Here is a 17,180-nt window from a genome sequence, read left to right as displayed (position 1 = left end):
CCCTGTAAACTTTAGTCCACTAACTGCATAACTTGATTCAGTCACTATGTATTAGTTTAAAAAGTGATTTTTGCAAACTGCAAACCAAACTTTATTACACATTTCTGAACCAGGAAAGGGTAAACTCTGACACGGTTCCTGTGTGCCACAGACTCTTTGGGGAATAAAAGTTCTGCAAAAAATAAAATAAAATAAAATAAAATATATGAGTTTCCAAACTCTATTTTTAAGAAAGCTTGAGTTTTCCTCTATGATTAACCTGCACTCTACGTTCCCTTTTACCCAAGGCGTGGTCCTTAGGTCATTTCTTTTAAGGTTTAGTTTCTGGGAAGTTTTCAGCAAACCTATCACCACATGCTTTGTCCCAGTTTGTTTGTTTTTGTTTTGGAGAAGGCGAACATCTTCAACTGAGGGTTGATTGCCTGTCCCCAAGTCTACACGTGTTCGCTGAAGCTGAAGCTGAATCAGAGTTTTCATTCCCAGCCATCCTTCCCCAGGCCCTCACCTTTTATCCAACCCATCTTCTCCAACATCTTACTTCTGTTGCTGTCAGCAATTTCAGAAAGAACAGATGCAGGAGAATTATCTCTTTGGAAAGTTCCTTCACTTCCAATCTGCTCACTATGTTTTCCACCTCTATTTTTATATTTTAAATTCTTCAATGTCTATTTATCTTCATAGTCTGTTTCTGTAAACATATTTTACTTGTATTTTCTTTAATTATTTTATTTCCAACTATTTTTTCTCCTTACTTAGAGTCGGTCCAATTAGCAATTCATCTTTCTTATCAAGGCAAGGGTGAGCTCTAACTTGTGGTTCACAGCCAACCCAGGTATCACTGCTAGGGTGCATGTAAAAGGGTAACACAGTCTCTCCAATTTTCACTTCATTACTATGTTCAAGTACATAAGGGTCACATCAATTTCCAGTTGAACAATCCATTTTCCATTAACAATTGTCCCCTTTTGACTGCCTTGATCTACAAGGACATAACTTTTTAAGTCATGGTCAAAATAAATTTCTGCATGAAACTTACTGACATCAACTTCAGGGATTCAAAGAGCATGCTCAGGATCATTTTCTCTTCCAATTGCAGCAGGTTTTACAGCAGTAATGATAAAGAGTGACCCTGTATAAAACACAGGTGATCCAATGACAATCACTCTAATACATGGGCCAATTTTTTTTTCTCATTTTCCTCCTCAGTATATTCTGCATTTACGTTCCCTTCACTGGTAATGTGAGGAGGACTGCACTGGGGCCATAATGGATGCTTGGGGAGCCAAGAGGCCACGGGAATGCAGGTATCGAAAGGCATGATGTCTTCAAGGTTTATCAATATTGTTGTAAATAAAATAATTTCTTTATTACAGCTGAAATTACCTCTCTCACACGGTTTATCCATTTATTTGTATCAGAAGAGTGCCGATACCCTTGGCTATACTGTTTTTGTCATTTGGCTACATACTCCAAATTGGGATTAATGGTACTTCTACTTTACAAATTTTAAGGAATCTCCATACTTTTTCTTAACAATGGCTGCACCAATGGACATGCTCAGCAACAGTGTACAAATATTCTCTTTTCTTTTCACTCCAACACTTTTTATCTTTTGACTTTTCTATAATAGCTATCCTAACACCACGATAAGGTGGTATCTCATTGTGATTTTGATTTTAATTACTCTGATAATTGGTGACGTTGAGAATGCTTTTATATATCAGCTGTCCATTTTTAAGTCTATGAAAAAAAGCTATTTAGATATTTTGCTGAATCAATAATAAAATTGGTTTTTGTTTTGTTCTGCTGTGGGTTTTTTTTTTCATATTGATTAGTGTGACATATAATTTGGATAGTATCATATTATCCCACATATGGATTACAAATATTCTCTCCCATGCAATATACTATCTCTGTATTTTGTTGATTGTTTTATTTATTGTGCAGAAACTTTTTTCTTTGATATAGTTCCACTTTTTAATTTTTGCTTTAGTTGCTTGTGTTCTTTATGTCAAATGGAAAACATCATTGCCATGACCAGTGTCAAGGAGCTTTCTCCCTATTTTTTTATAGAAAATTCATGATTTCAGTTCTTATTTTTGGGATGACATAAGAGCTCACTTTTTGTGAGCACATATCTAGTTTTTTGTACACCATTTCTTGATGTCATTTTCTATTTCTTTTCTAATTCTTTGGTAACAGTTGACTGTATATGTGTGAGTCTATTTCTGGCTCCTGCATTCTGTTTCATTGGTTTTTGTGTAGGTACTATACTATTTTGATGACTATAGCTTTGTAATATAGTTTGAAATCAGGAAATTTGAGGCTTTCAGCCTGTTTGTTCTTCTCAGTATTTGGCTATTTGGATTCTTTTGTGCCTCCATACTAATTTTACAATTGTTTCTTCTACATTTATTTTAATGGCATTCAAATTTTGATAGAAATTTAACCCTAGAACTTAAAGTATAGTAATAAAAAAAGAAATTTATTTAACTATGTAGATAACTACATGTAGTATAGATATTTTAACAAGATTAATTTTTAGAATCCATGAACACAGGATATAGTTCCCATTTTGTATTCTTCAATTTCTTTTATCAACATTTTATAGTTTTCAGTATGCAGATCTTTAATATTCTTGGTTAAACTCATTCTATTTAATGAATTATTTCATTCTATTTGATAATACTGTAAATGGAATTGTTTGGTTTATTCCTTTTTCAGAATATTTTGCTGTTGCTGTATCTAAATGCAACTGATTTTCATGTTAATTTTGTATCCTGCAACTGTACTAGTTTGTTAGCTATAACAGGGTTTTGTTGTTGTTGGTGGTGGTGGTGGTAGTGGTGAAACAGTGGGCATTTTTAACCCTAGTTAACACTTTAAATTGATAGTTGCTATTATCATTTCATAATTCTTTAAAAAATGACCAGATGAATTACTGCTGTCATGAATTCAATGGAATTCACATGTTCCCATTTAAAATAATTTTATCTGTTTTGTCTGGGCCCCAGGATGGGGGGCACCCCATGGGAGCCGGCAGATTCCAGATGGGGAGGGAGAAGCAAGCAGGGAGGAGGCTGAGCAGGAGAAACAGAGAGGGGCTCTGGGGACAGTAAGGAGGAGAGGGGTCCTGTCGGAGACCCAGTGGAGAGAGAGAATGGGCCAGGAAACAGGTTAAAGGTGAGAGTGGGCAACAGGACTGCTTCTCGGCACAGGCAGGGGGCAGGGAACTTTGCTGAAACTGCAGGGCCCAGTGAACAGTGTGGGCAGGGTGGGAGGGAATGGAGAGGACCAGGCGGACCCCAAGTCAATTTGGAGGAAGGAACATTTCCCGGTTCCTTCACCTCTGCCCAGCCTTCTACGGGCATGGTACTCCCAGGGGCAGGGCAGGGGAGGAGGCGGCTCCTGGCGGACTCGGAGTACTGAGGGGCACACAGCCGCTTCGCAGGGCCGGGGTGACGGCGGAAGCAAGCGATGGCTGCGGATGCCGCTGGCCCGGTGGGTAGGTGCTGGGGGCCTAAGCTGGGCGGAGCTCACAGGGCCCAGCGCCTGGGGCCTGCAGGTGGCCCTGGAGGAATTACCCGCCCGTGCCTTCAGGGAGACAAGTGTGGACGGCGCCGTGGACACGCCCTTCCTAGCTGGAACATTTGTGACGCTGGAATTTAAGCTCGGGCGGACAAACGGCCAGAAGAAGGAATGGATGAAACTCCAGTGCAAAGTCCAGCCCAAGGGGAGGAAGCAGAAATGCCTGGCCTGCGTCACACTGGGCTCCAGGGATAAGGTCCCATGCTGGATGAGTCACTGCTCTGTAGAGACGCAGGCTCAGCGGGAGTCTGAGGAGCTCCAGGAGACCCAGTGCAGCCTGGTGGAGCGGGCGGTGAGGATCCCACAGCTACTGCTTCCCTGCACAGTTCGCCTTCTCCAAGGCACGGCCCCCAACCGAGCCCAGCACTAAATTGCATGGCGCCTCCTGGACCACTGCCAGGGGTGACCAGTGGAAAACTCCACCTCCCAGGGAGAGGACACTACATCCCCAGCAAATAAAGCTGCTCCCCCTACCAAAGTAAATAAATACATAAAAATACATAAAATAATTTTGTTATTTGAAAATAATGTGTATCCTTTGTTTACTGGTAAACGTGCCGCCCATGTATCTGTATGCCTAATTAGTCAAACTTTTTAATGAAGTTAACATTTGTGATTCTTTATTATGATACAAAACAGTAAATTTTATAATGGTTTTAATATCATCTAATATGGTTGAAAATATGTCAATTTGTCATTGCCTATGAATCTTTGTGTTATTTATTTTACACTGTCAGATATTCTGTCTACAAATATCTAATGGCTTAGAATCTTGCTTAACATATTGTATGTGCTCACTACTAACTACTCTAATTCATCAAATTATCTTTTTACACCATCCTTAAAATACAATATTATTTTTATTAAAATTATTTTTCTGCTTAAATAGTTATGAAAATTATGAGGGCTATTCAGTCTGCCCTCTTGATGAAAGTTTGTTTGTTTTTCTCTTTATTAATACGTTAGAGGGTACAAACGCAGCTTCATCACGTGGACATGTTGCATAGTGATGAAGTATGAGCTTTTGGTGTAACAATCATCTGAACGGTGCTTATTGTCCCAATTGGGTATTTTCTCATTCTTAACCCCTTTACCATCCTCCCATCTTTCTGAGCCTCCAGTGTCTATTTTTCCAGTCTCTATATCCAAGTGTATGCATATAGCTCCCACTTGGAAGTAAGAAAATGCAGTATTAGATTTTCTGTTTTTGATTTATTTCACTTACAATAATGGCCTCCAGTTCCATTCATGTTGCTGCAAAAGAAATGTTTTTATTCTTTATGGCTGAATACTATTCCATAAATGTATAAATGTATAGCACTTTTTCTTTATTCAATCATTGATTGATAAATGTAAATTGACTCCATATCCTTGCTCTTGTGAGTAGTGCTGCAATAAACATATGGGTATGGGTACCTTCTTAAAGTAATACATTATTTTCCTTTGGATAGATACCCATTAGAGGGAGTGCTGAATCAAATGGAAGTTCTATTTTTAGTTTTTTGAGAAATCTTCATACTGTTTTCCATAGAGGCTATAGAAATTTACATTCCCACAAACAATGTATAAGTGTTCCCTTTTCTCTGTATCCTTGCCAATTTCTTTCATTTTTTTTTTTTGCTTTTTAATAATTAGCCATTATGAATGCTGTAAAATGGTATTTCATTGTGGTTTTTAATTGGTATTTCTTTTATCATTGACTTGAACATTTTTTACATGGTTGTTGGCTATCATTGTCTTCTTTTTGAAAAATATCTGTTCCCATACTTTGCCTGCTTTTTAATGAGGGTACTTGTTTTCTTCTTGTTGAGTGGTTTGATTTCCTTGTATATTTTGCACATTAGTTCTTTGTCATATGCATAGTTCACAAACATTTTTCTTATCCCATAAGTTGTCTGCTCACATGTTAACTAAAAGCTCCTTTTCAGGAGCTTTTTAGTTTAAGTTCCATTTGTCTATTTTTCTTATTGTTTCATCTGGTTTTGAGATCTTACTCATGAATTCTTTGTTCAGGCCAATGTCCAGAAGAGTTTATCATAGGGTTTCTTCTAGAATTTTTATCATTTTAGGTCTTCATTTTAGTCTTTTAATTCATATTGACTTGATTTTTGTATATGGTGAGGGCGACAGGTCCCATTTTGTACTTCTGCATATGGCAATATAATTTTTCCAGCGCAATTTTTTGACTAGGATGTCATTTTCCCAGTGTATGTTTTTGCTGACTTTGTAAAAGATCAGCTTTGTGTAGATTTGTGGCTTTATTTCTAGGTTCTCTATTCTGTTCCATTGATCTATGCATCTGTTTATATCAGTACCATGCTGTTTTGGTTATTAAAGCCTTCTAGTATGTGATTCTATGTGAACTTAATATTTTTCTAATTCTATGACAAATAACATTGGCATTTTGATAGGAATTGCATTTAATATGTAGATTGTTTGGGGAAGTATGGTCATTTTGATGATAATAATTCTTCCAATCCATGAGCATAGGATGTTTTTCTCATTTGTTTGTGTCATGTACAATTTATTTCATCCATGTTTTGTAGTTTTCCTTGTGGATATCTTTAGCCTATATGATAAATTGTATTTCTAGTTATTTCACCTTTTTTCCAGCTATTGTAAAAGGAATTGACTTTTTAATTTGATTCTCAGGTTGTTCATTATTAGTGTATAAAAATGCTACTAATTTTTGTACATTGATTTTTGTATCCTGAAATATTATTAAATTCTTTTATGAAATCTAGAAGTTTTGGGTGGTTTTTAGATTTTTCTAGGTGTAATATTATGTAATCATCAAAGACGGGCAATTTGACTTCCTAGTTGAAATCATATGCATTGCCCACCAAGATCAACAGACAAAATCTATGGGGAGGGCACTGATGATGGTATTATCCTTAAAGTGGTCATGTGATTATGGTTGGAAGCCTAGGCTGAGAAACACTTAGCTAAGAATTGCCTCTCAAGTTTCAATGTACATATAAATCATTTCGAATTCCAGGCCTCTCTCTTAGTAATGTGATTCTGCAGGTTTGGAAGGGGTCCATGAATTGACTTCTTTCAAAAGTCTCCTCTTAATTGCTGATGTTTTTTCCAGTACATCCATTGTAGTGGCACTAGCTAGAGAAAGTAGGCACAGCACGCAGAGTTCCTGACACCCAACATGCTTACCACAACATAAATACTTTTCGCCCAAAGTGGAAACCACCAATCACCATTCAGAAACATGTTATTCTCAGCTGGCTCTGTAAAGTTTACAGAGGCTAGAGAAGGCATCAATGTTTGAGTAAGTCTGTATTTGGAAAACATGTACACATGAGTTAATACAATGTATATTTAGCATGTACTATTTCATTCTATTTAGCCATTTGCCTGTCACTTTTTATAAGACACAATAACAAGAAATTTAACCAAACCCCTTAGAGTTTTTTAGGAATATTATATAATAAACTAAAAAATTTATTTTTACTAAGGTTAAAGAAATGGGAATAATCACAGCAATAGCAATGATTCTTCTGTCCATGAAGAGCCCTTCAGGTGATAACATCAGAACTCACAACAACAACATAAGGGAAGTGGAACAAATGTAGCCAAAGTCCGCTGTACATCTCCCTTGTCTCTTCTGACCACAGAATGTTGAATTCAATTTTTTAGCCATTTGCTCTGGAATGAAAGTATCTGGACAGTAGAAAGTGTGAATCTGTTTCATCTGTTTTTCTAATGGTCATATGATATAGTTTAGATGTCTTCTCCAAATCTCATATTGAATTTTAATTCCTAAAGTTACAGGTGGGCCTGGTGGGAGATGGTTGATTCATGGGGATGGATTCCTCAGGGCTCTGTGCCGCCCTTGTCATAACAAGTACTCACAAGTTCTAGTGGTTTAAAAGTGAGGCAAATCTCTCCCCCATCTTTCCTGTTCCCACTTCTACCATGTATGTCTGTTCCTATTTCATCTTTCACCATGACTGTAAGCTTCTTTATAAGTTAATATTGTTACAAAATTTCAATTTTCTTATAAAATTACCTGACAAAATTTTGTCATAATACGATATTATGACATCATGATATATTATGATAGTATAATTTGTATATATTATGACATCACAATATATTATATCATAATTCATGACCATTATGATGTCACGGTATATCAAGACATCATAATATATGCATAACATCACAATATATTATGACATCATAATTTATATGCATTGTGATATCACCATATATTATGGCATCATAATTCATATATTGTGACATCACAATACATTATGACATCATACTTGTGTGCATTGTGACATCCCAATATATTTTGACATCATAATTCATATGTATTGTGACATCATAATATATTGTGATATCATAATTCATATGTATTATGATGATATAACATAAAATTTTGTTAGGTAATATTATAAGAAAATTGAGTTAAATATTGTAACAACCTTAATATATAAACTTAATAGAACCTAAGAATATTACCTGCTCTTGTGTGAATGACTGCTTGATGATATTATAACATATCAAAATGGTTTATATGTCAAATAAATTTTATACAATAATATGATATCAATATATAATGAGATTATAAGTTTCATTTAAATCCTATTTAAATTCAGACAATTTTGTTAGGCAGTGTCTGTCTACCATTGGATAATTTTTAAGGGTCCACTATTTGCACAGACAGCACACGTGGAAAAACACAGACTCACTCAGAACAGTCTCTTTCCTGAATCTTTCCCCTCCTCAGGCATCCGTTCATCAGTGAACCAAGTGAATGGAGAGCAGAGGGCAAGTACTCCCTAACACAGAAGGTCTCATTTCTGCATGCTTTTCTTAGAAGAGGGAAAAACAAGAAGGTCCTTTTGGAGGACACTTGGTGGGACATACACTAAGCCTTCTATAGTTTGGGAGCCCTAACCAGCAGATACAGACTTCTCAGTAAGAAGGTATAAGGCAGCTGTCCTGAGCCTGGAGTTCCACCATATCTTGTCCCATCTCGTTTAGGCAATTTTGAGAGGCTGCTCTGGAATATGTCTCGATGGTGGATGTTGGGAAACAACCAGGCTTTGATGGGACTCAGATGGTGTCTGTTGTGTGAAGACAGGAGCTGAATGCTCAGGATCTAGGCTGTTTTTCTTGTGGTCAGTGGGGTTAGCTGTTTGGGACCAAGTCCATTTTCACTAATGAGACTGAATAAATTCTATAGAACAGAGTACAGCTCCCAGGATGACTGAGGAAAGGTGAGAAACAGGAGAAGTTTCTCTCTCTACTTAGAGTTTTTGCTACTTCAAGAATCATAAGCTGACTAAATTACCATCAGCTCTAATCTAATCAAATTGATTCTATTGTATTTGATCTAATTATCTTCCCCCATGTTAAGGTAGAATGGGCCATTTTATTTGGTATGTGCTTTTTCTCCACATTTTTATTTTATCATATATGTATGTATGTAATACAATCAACCATAATTTTAATTTGACATTTCTAACCATTTGAGAAATTATAATATCTATGTACATTATTTTAACACTATGTATAATGCCCCTTCTTTGCAAAATGTATAACACATTTCAATATAGGTATTGTTATACATAAAATGTTTATTCAGAAACAGAATGCTTGTTCCTCAGTACCGCAAGGAAAAATCAGCATTCAGACAAAAATTTTTCTCAGCAAGGCAATTTTACTCTTTGCAGAAAGAGTGCTCCTCGCAGATGGAACAATGGTGAGAGCACACTCAAACAAAGGAGAACAGCAATTATTACCCTTTACACAGCTTGTCCCTGCGACTGTGTCCTGTCTCCATTGGCTGGAGCTGGACCCAACAATCTAAGCTAAACCTGACTGGCTAATAACTTAAAACTTTCCTGAATAGGTAAGGGCAAGGGAGAACAAAGGAAAAGAGGAAGTCATTTGCAAAAAACTTAGAAAAGTAACATTTCAAAGTAGGGAAGGGGCATAGGCTGTGAGCTGTGATGTCTAAAACAAATATCTTGGTTAATGTACAAGGACATGGAATGTGCTCATTCCCTTACACCTAACAGCTACATAGGATAGGGCATAACGAAGAGTTATTAGCACAAACCAACGAGGCTTAAAGGAAGTTAGTCTTTAAAAGAAACTGTTATTTCTAACACTTATGAATTATTCTTTAATAAAAAGGGAAATTTTGAAGAGGAATCTTTTTTACTTTCTACAGGTATGTTTAATTCTGCATCTTGAATAATAAGCAGTATCATAAATTATTCCAGGTAGGAATTGGGACAGAAATTATTATAAAATGATTCCCTTATCTTCTGATTCCTGTGCCCCTGGCTCTTTTTTTTTTTTTTTTTTTTGACACTATGACAAGACCCAGAAAATGTCTCCTATTAACTGTGTCTAGGTCCCTAGTAAAACTAGAGCAAGAAACTTTTTTTTTTTTTTTTTTTTTTTTTTTTTTTTTTTTGAGACGGAGTCTCGCTCTGTCGCCCAGGCTGGAGTGCAGTGGCTGGATCTCAGCTCACTGCAAGCTCCGCCTCCCGGGTTTACGCCATTCTCCTGCCTCAGCCTCCCGAGTAGCTGGGACTACAGGCGCCCGCCACCTCGCCCAGCTAGTTTTTTTGTATTTTTAGTAGAGACGGGGTTTCACCATGTTAGCCAGGATGGTCTCGATCTCCTGACCTTGTGATCCGCCTGTCTCGGCCTCCCAAAGTGCTGGGATTACAGGCTTGAGCCACCGCGCCCGGCCAGAAACTTTTCTTATTGAGGCCCTAATGAGAACCAGGAAGAGAAAACTTAGCCAATAAGAGTAATCCACGCCCAACTGAGGGACATATAAAATGTGAGTCCAGCAGAATAACTCACACTCTGAATCTGGAGGTGAGAGAGAGAGCACCTTTCACTTGAGTTTGAACACGGGAAAAGGAAATGAAAACTCTGATCCCCACTGCTCCTCCATCCAATGCCCCACTGACCAACATTTTTTCAAACAGATTTCCTTTACAGAAAGGGGCTCAGATGAGAAGGAACCATTCAAAGAAAAAGGCGAGACCCCCTCTTCCCATTCTAGTGAGAAGCACATGTAAAGGCAGGTAAGGCCCTGGGCTGTTGCTATGAAGTCCCCAAGAAGGGTTGGCATCAGGGATACTGAGCTATATGTCTTTGATAGGGTTTTATTTTGAAATTGGGATTGGGAAATGACTCAGATCTCTAAGGAGACTTTGAGAAATGTGTTCACTCATGACACTGGCAGAAGAGCTTCACTTGAAAGGCTGATCCACAAATATTTGTCAGGGACAGACTATGGGACTCTGTGCCTGGGAGAGGTGAGTCACCTAAACTCCATGTTGCACTAGGATCAAAGTCTAATCCAAATGAAAAGAATTCTGAGGAAACTAAGCTCAAAGCCAGAAACACTGCTAGATCAGGTAAAATTTGACTCTTTCAAGGTAAAAAGAGACAGTGCTGCAACACAGTCACGCCTGGCAAGGAAACTGGGAGCTCTTTGGCAGCCAGGGCCTTGTAGATTCTTGACTCTGGAGAACAGAGGAGAGATGGTTTTGGTTGCAACTTCAGTTTCTGTGTGTCCAGGATAAACTAAGCCTTCTAGGGTGTTTGATTGGAGGTACTGACTCAAACTCTTGTTTTATCAATAGAACCAGTGTAGAGCTCACCTGAAGAAAACTCCAAGTAAAGGAAAATCAGCTCCAAAGACAGCTGCCATGACAGAGCAGGTAGAATCTTGCTTTTTTCCCTTCTAAGGGGCAACCAAGCAGAAGACTTTTATACAGGGATTGAGCAGTAAGAGGGCTTCTTAGTGACTGAGATAATTTTGGAGCTCCTGGCACTCAGAGGATATTTGGGGACTCAGAAGGGGTTAAGCCTCACTTCATTAAAATGGTCAGGAAGGAGAAGAAGAGACAAATGATACTCACCTGAAGGTGCATGGAAGGTTGTGGAAATGAGGGTCTGTGGGCACCGTTCTTGAAAGTCTCTCACTCACATGCTTTCTCTGCAGGGAACTGTACAGGAAAATAGTGCAGCTTGATGTTGAAAAAGAAACTAAAGTCCTCTACAGTTTTGCAAAGCAGTGGAATCCAAGAGACCTGTGATGCCCACCGTAGAGGTCCTTTCATGGCTTGCACTGGGCGCAGCAAGAGGCACAAGTCTCGGGCCTCTGGAGTTCAATAGTCATCACTTTAGAAAGCTTAGTGAGCTTCCAAGGTGAGTCAAAGGCCATTTATCAAAACCCATCCCATGTATTGGTGCAGCAGGTCCATTCTCCGCTGATCTGGGACAAGCTCACTCAGCCTGCCTGGCTCTGGGGCCTCTGTGTGCCCAGGTGCAGACCTTCTATGCCATGGCCACCCAGGCAGGTTATGTCTTCCCTGCTAAGAAGTGGCTTGTTTCAGCCACACTGACTGGCCCTAAGGATTCAGCTCTGGATAGAGAAGCCCACTCCTTGCCTGGGCAGGAGATAACTGAGCCCATCAGTGGAGCAGATGAGGCTTCAGCTGGGTGCACCCTCACCCTATTCAGCAGAGAACACACTCTTGGAATGAGAGCAAGAATCTGCTATTTTTCAGATTCTTCCAGAAGACCAGCAGTGACAATTTTAGATGCACAGTGTTAATAAATGACAGAACCTGAGCAGTCGTAAGAAAGGAACTTGAACAATGTACTCAAAATAGTGAATCTTGCATTTTGTAGAGGGCTAAGATTATACACAAATTATATATTTCCTGTTAGACATTGGATGTCTTGGATGTCTCATGACAGTCAGGCATATCTATATAATCAGACAAACATTAAGATGTAATCATTCATATGCCTTTGCGTATTTTAAATTGTAGCAAAATAAATATAAAATTATGTTCTTCTCTTTTAATTCAAAAAAGTTTGTAGCTCTCACTCTCCCACACTGAACCCATGGAACACTAATATCCACAAACATTTAATAGTACTCTTCATGAGAAAATGTCAACATATTTTTACAGTTTAATAAAATTATGGTGAAATCACCACAAAAGGTGTTTACTAATAATATTTTTACATAAAATTGAAGTCGATATGTTAAATGTAATTGATCTTATTTATCCTTCACCTGAGTCATATTTGCCTCATTTTAAATTTTCTAAATTTAAACTTTCTTCTATTTGATACAATTCAGTTGATCATACTGTATTGTAGGATATTAAATGTAATATAAATATTGTCATTTATTTTATATATTGTTACATTTTATGTTTTTCATCTTTCATTTTACAGTGAGATTATGAAATCTTTCATCACCTAAATATATTTTTTGTTTTGTTCTCTGCTTCATAATTTTCATATGTATCATGATACAAACATTCATGTTTTTGGAATATTCAGTTTTAGATGATTTTGTATTTCATCCACACTGAATTTTTATTTACTCCATGTGTGAGTTGGAGGACTTTTTACCTTCACGTCTGCTTTATTTTCACCCTGACCACACACCCCACAATTCTTGTTTTGGTCAAAGAACAGTGATTTATCATTCCAGTAAATGGAGCCAATTCAATGAAAATATTCAGATACACCTTCGAGATATATGATTTTTGCTCTAGACAGGCACAATAAAATAAATATCACAATAATGTGAGTCACACAATTTTTCTGCTTTTCCAGTACATATAAAAGTCATGTTTACACCATACGGTAGAATAAGACTGAAATAGCCTATATTTATAATAACAAGGTACAAACCTTAATAAAAAATGTACTATATTGCTAAAAAAGGCTGACACAGATATACACATACAAAAAATCACATGATGTTGGAAAAACAGTGTTAATAGAGTCGCTCAATGTAGGGTTGCAAAAAGCCTTCAATTTGTAAGAAATCCAATATCTATAAAGAACAATAAAGTGCAATAAAACTAAGTATGCCTGTGTAACAATCAATGTTCACTAGAAATATACCTAGAAATGATAATAAAGGATGTTTACGTATGTATAAAAGTAATTGACAAGTTACATATTGGGTGGCAGATAAAAATTACAAAATGATTTTTAAAGAAAATTGAAGGGTAGACCAAAACATTCCTGAGTGGACAAAATCAGTTAGACATCCTCAGTGACCTCATCTCGTTGACTTGCAAACAAGCAAAACATAATGTGAACTATTTTTTTGTGAATGCCTGTATTAAAAAAAACATAACTTAAGCTTAAGTTATCGGAAGTACCCAAGAAGCTTATAGTAATATACATCTACAAGGTAAACCAAAAAATACAATTCTGTAACTGCAACAAATCAAAGAATTTTATTATTTGCTACTTCATTTTTTTCAATACAATCTCACCTCTGACACTTTGCCATTGAAATGCTAAACCTCTTCTGTTCTGATGTTCCACAATTTACAAGTTGCTTCTTACTCAAGAAAAATTTTTTGAAACAGGTTCTTGCTCTGTTGCTCATGTGGAAGGTGTACACAGAATCAAGGTTCTGTGCAGGTTTACATCCTGAGCAAAAGCCATCCTCCAACCTTAGCCCCATGAGTAGCTGCAACGACAGGCATGCACCACCATACCCGGCTAATTTCTTCTTTTTTGTAGAGACAGGGTCTTACTATGTTTCCCAGGCTGGCCTCAAACTCCTGGGCTCAAGTAATCTTCTCGACTTGGCCTCTCAAAGTGCTGGAATCACAGATATAAACCACCATTCCCTGCCAAGAACACTTTTAAGATTTGTGTTGTGCTACAGTTTACTTTTTAACAGGACAAAATAAAATAAACTAGCTATACATAAATCTAACAAACACTTGTTAAGCATATGAGAAAGACCATAAAAAGTCCTTGAAATGTAAGAAAATCAGCATAAACAAATGGAAAACCACATCACGTTCTGAGGTAGAATATCTCAATATTACTCAATCATCAATTTTTAGAAGTAATTTATAAATTTAATTTTGTCCCAATAAAGATACCAACTGGTGTTGGAAGCAAGCATTTTGTTGCAAAACTCCTCTAGATGAAAACATAAATAAGAACAGCTGAGAAAACTCTGAAAAAATAGAATGGCTATTCCACCCTATGAGACATGTTGATTTATGAATATATGAATAACTCAGTGGAACAATAAATTGAAAAATAAACCACAGTGTATAAGAAAGTGCCTTTGTTCAGGCTGCTAAAACAAAATACACTAGACTGGGTAATGTATGAACAACAGAAATGTTTGATCACTGTTCTGGAGGCTGGAACGTTCAACATCAAAACACCAGCAAATTCAATGTCTGGTGAGGGTCCTGTTTCTCATAAATGGTGCTTTTTGCTGTGTGCTCACATGGCAGCTGGAAGAAGTGTGCTCCCTTCAACCTCTATTACAGAGTGTCAATTACATGTATGAAGATGAAGCTCTCCTGAGTGAGTCGCTTCCCGAAAAGCTCCAAAAAACTAGCATATTAGGGATTACATCTTTACAAATAAGTTTTTACAAGTAGACACAAATTCAGGCCATAGCAAAAAGTTAATTGGCAATACAAACTACAGTTGGGTTGGCATCATTAATGCTTTGAGTTTAGGAATGTGATGTTTCTATCATAAAGGTAAAAACTAATGTGCTAATTATAACCTGCAATAAAATAAAGGTCAAACGAAAGATAAATCTGTATGGTGAAAAAATCAAGTTTTTAAAGGTGAATTCTTACAGATTGTATCTGGATTTCTGTGGTTTCTGATGATGAATAAGACCCCAGAGACTCCTCCTGTGACTTTCTTACTGAAGTTTCTGACACTCTTACTCAATTTGAAAGTGTGTAAAAATGGTTTCTGCTTCTGTCTTTAAGAAATTCAAAATCAAGTTGGCTTCCATATGCTTGATCTAAAACAATTATTCACTCAGTGCTTCTCCGCTGAGGAAGGGCACTGAATCTCACACGCCCAGAAGCATCATGTTCTGTCAGATACAGGACTTCTCCTTGAGGCAGAACCTCACCATTCACACATGATCAGAGGCTTTCCCAGGCATGCACTGCTCTGTGCTCTCCCACACAGGCTCAGCCCTGAGCATCTGACTCTGAAGGTGACTGATGAACATGATCCCTAGTACTCTCATTTACAGGGATTTTGTTTTCTATTAACGATCTTCTCCAAAGCTCTAGGGTCTTTCCTGAATCCACCTCCCACACACAGATAGACTGGCAGATTTGGACAGAAGCTTGGATCCTCACTTGAAGCCCTGCCCTGTCCCACCAGCTTCTCTAGAAGTACAATGTTCTAATTACTCCTGAGAGACCACATATCAGGGCATCTCTCTGTGCCAATAATTGAATAAAACTGAGAAAAGAAAAAATTTCCGCTGAGGGCTGCCTCTAAGGGTCTAGTTGCCAGACTTATATATCTTTTTACACAAATATTGACAAATGTAATTTCATCTTTAGAAGAAAAACAAAATAAAGAACAACAGCTCACAGAGGAATGAGAAAATGAAATCAATGCTCTATAGAATCCAGCTTACCTCAACCGTGGGGTGGTAAGTCTCCTCAGGAAAAAGCAGTTGTCCTCGATCATCAGAAACAACTGTGGCCTCAGACAGCTGGACACTGAGAGTGCAGGATGTTCACTGGGAATCCACGCCTGCATCACAGAGAGATGGAATTCCCAGGAGAAGCTGAACCCACAGGTCCTTTTCTACCATTTGGTCTTACTGATACTACTCCTCCTCCTGGCCCAACAGGATTCCCAAACTCTTCTCTGGGCCTCACTAGGGATAATTCAGAAAGACAAGAAGTTATTAATGACCCTAAATTTCTGTAGTTTCTGGGGTCTAATCTGTTCATTTTTAGGTTTTGGGTTTCTGTCCTCCCTCTACATCCACAGAATTTTTGTGTCCTATTCCAGTACCTATAACTTTAAGTAGTCATTTTTTCTAGTCTAGTCACCTGTACTATCTTCTAGTCATTTCTTTTTTTTTCTAGTAGAGTGAGATGATATGGACACAAAAACGTCTATATAAAAGTTCACTATAACTCAGTTGAGCACCACAAACCCTCTTTGGGCTGGACTGTCATTTAGAGAATGTAAAAACCAGATTTGCCTGGGGTGGCAGTTAAGTAAATGAAAGATACATCTTGTCCAGGAATGGTCAGTGAGAAATCTCAAAGTTTGAAAATGGATGCCTATAGACCTCAGTGACATTCTCTTCATCTTGGAGTCAGGCAAGAAAAGATTTTTGGATGCTGAGGGAAAAGTCACATTCAATCAACAAATTACCTAGCCAACATGTGTGGACCCAGAGAAAAAAAGGGAGTAAAATCAGTTTGCCATGCTGACAGATATAATGATAAAAGCTACAACGTGATTAAAATGCAAGTGGCCTTAAAACCCTAAAGGTTACATGAATGATCCTCAAGGGACACGTGGTGTGGCTGGAGTCAGCTGACTATTAGGCTAAAGGTGAGATATGATCAATACCTCAGGAAGTGGGTCAAAGACCAATGCAGTTGTCATGCCCAGAATGGTCTGGGGCCTTCTAAACCATGAGACAAATAGGTCAGCTTTCTCTAAGAAGCACAGGTCTGGCATGCAGTGATGACCTCTGCATTACACATGGATTCAGCTTGATTTCTGGCTAAACTGTG

At 37.8% G+C, this 17,180-nt stretch overlaps 1 pseudogene; it reads right to left on the bottom strand.

Moving 5' to 3' along the window:
- Positions 1 to 310: 310 nt before the first annotated feature.
- Positions 311 to 1,318, bottom strand: LOC126944124 (angiogenic factor with G patch and FHA domains 1-like; annotated as a pseudogene).
- Positions 1,319 to 17,180: the final 15,862 nt, after the last annotated feature.

This window comes from Macaca thibetana, chromosome 20, assembly GCF_024542745.1.
Source record: "Macaca thibetana thibetana isolate TM-01 chromosome 20, ASM2454274v1, whole genome shotgun sequence".
Taxonomy (NCBI): Eukaryota; Metazoa; Chordata; class Mammalia; order Primates; family Cercopithecidae; genus Macaca; species Macaca thibetana.
Note: the sequence above shows the minus strand (reverse complement) of the source record. Positions and strands in the feature narration are given on the sequence as shown.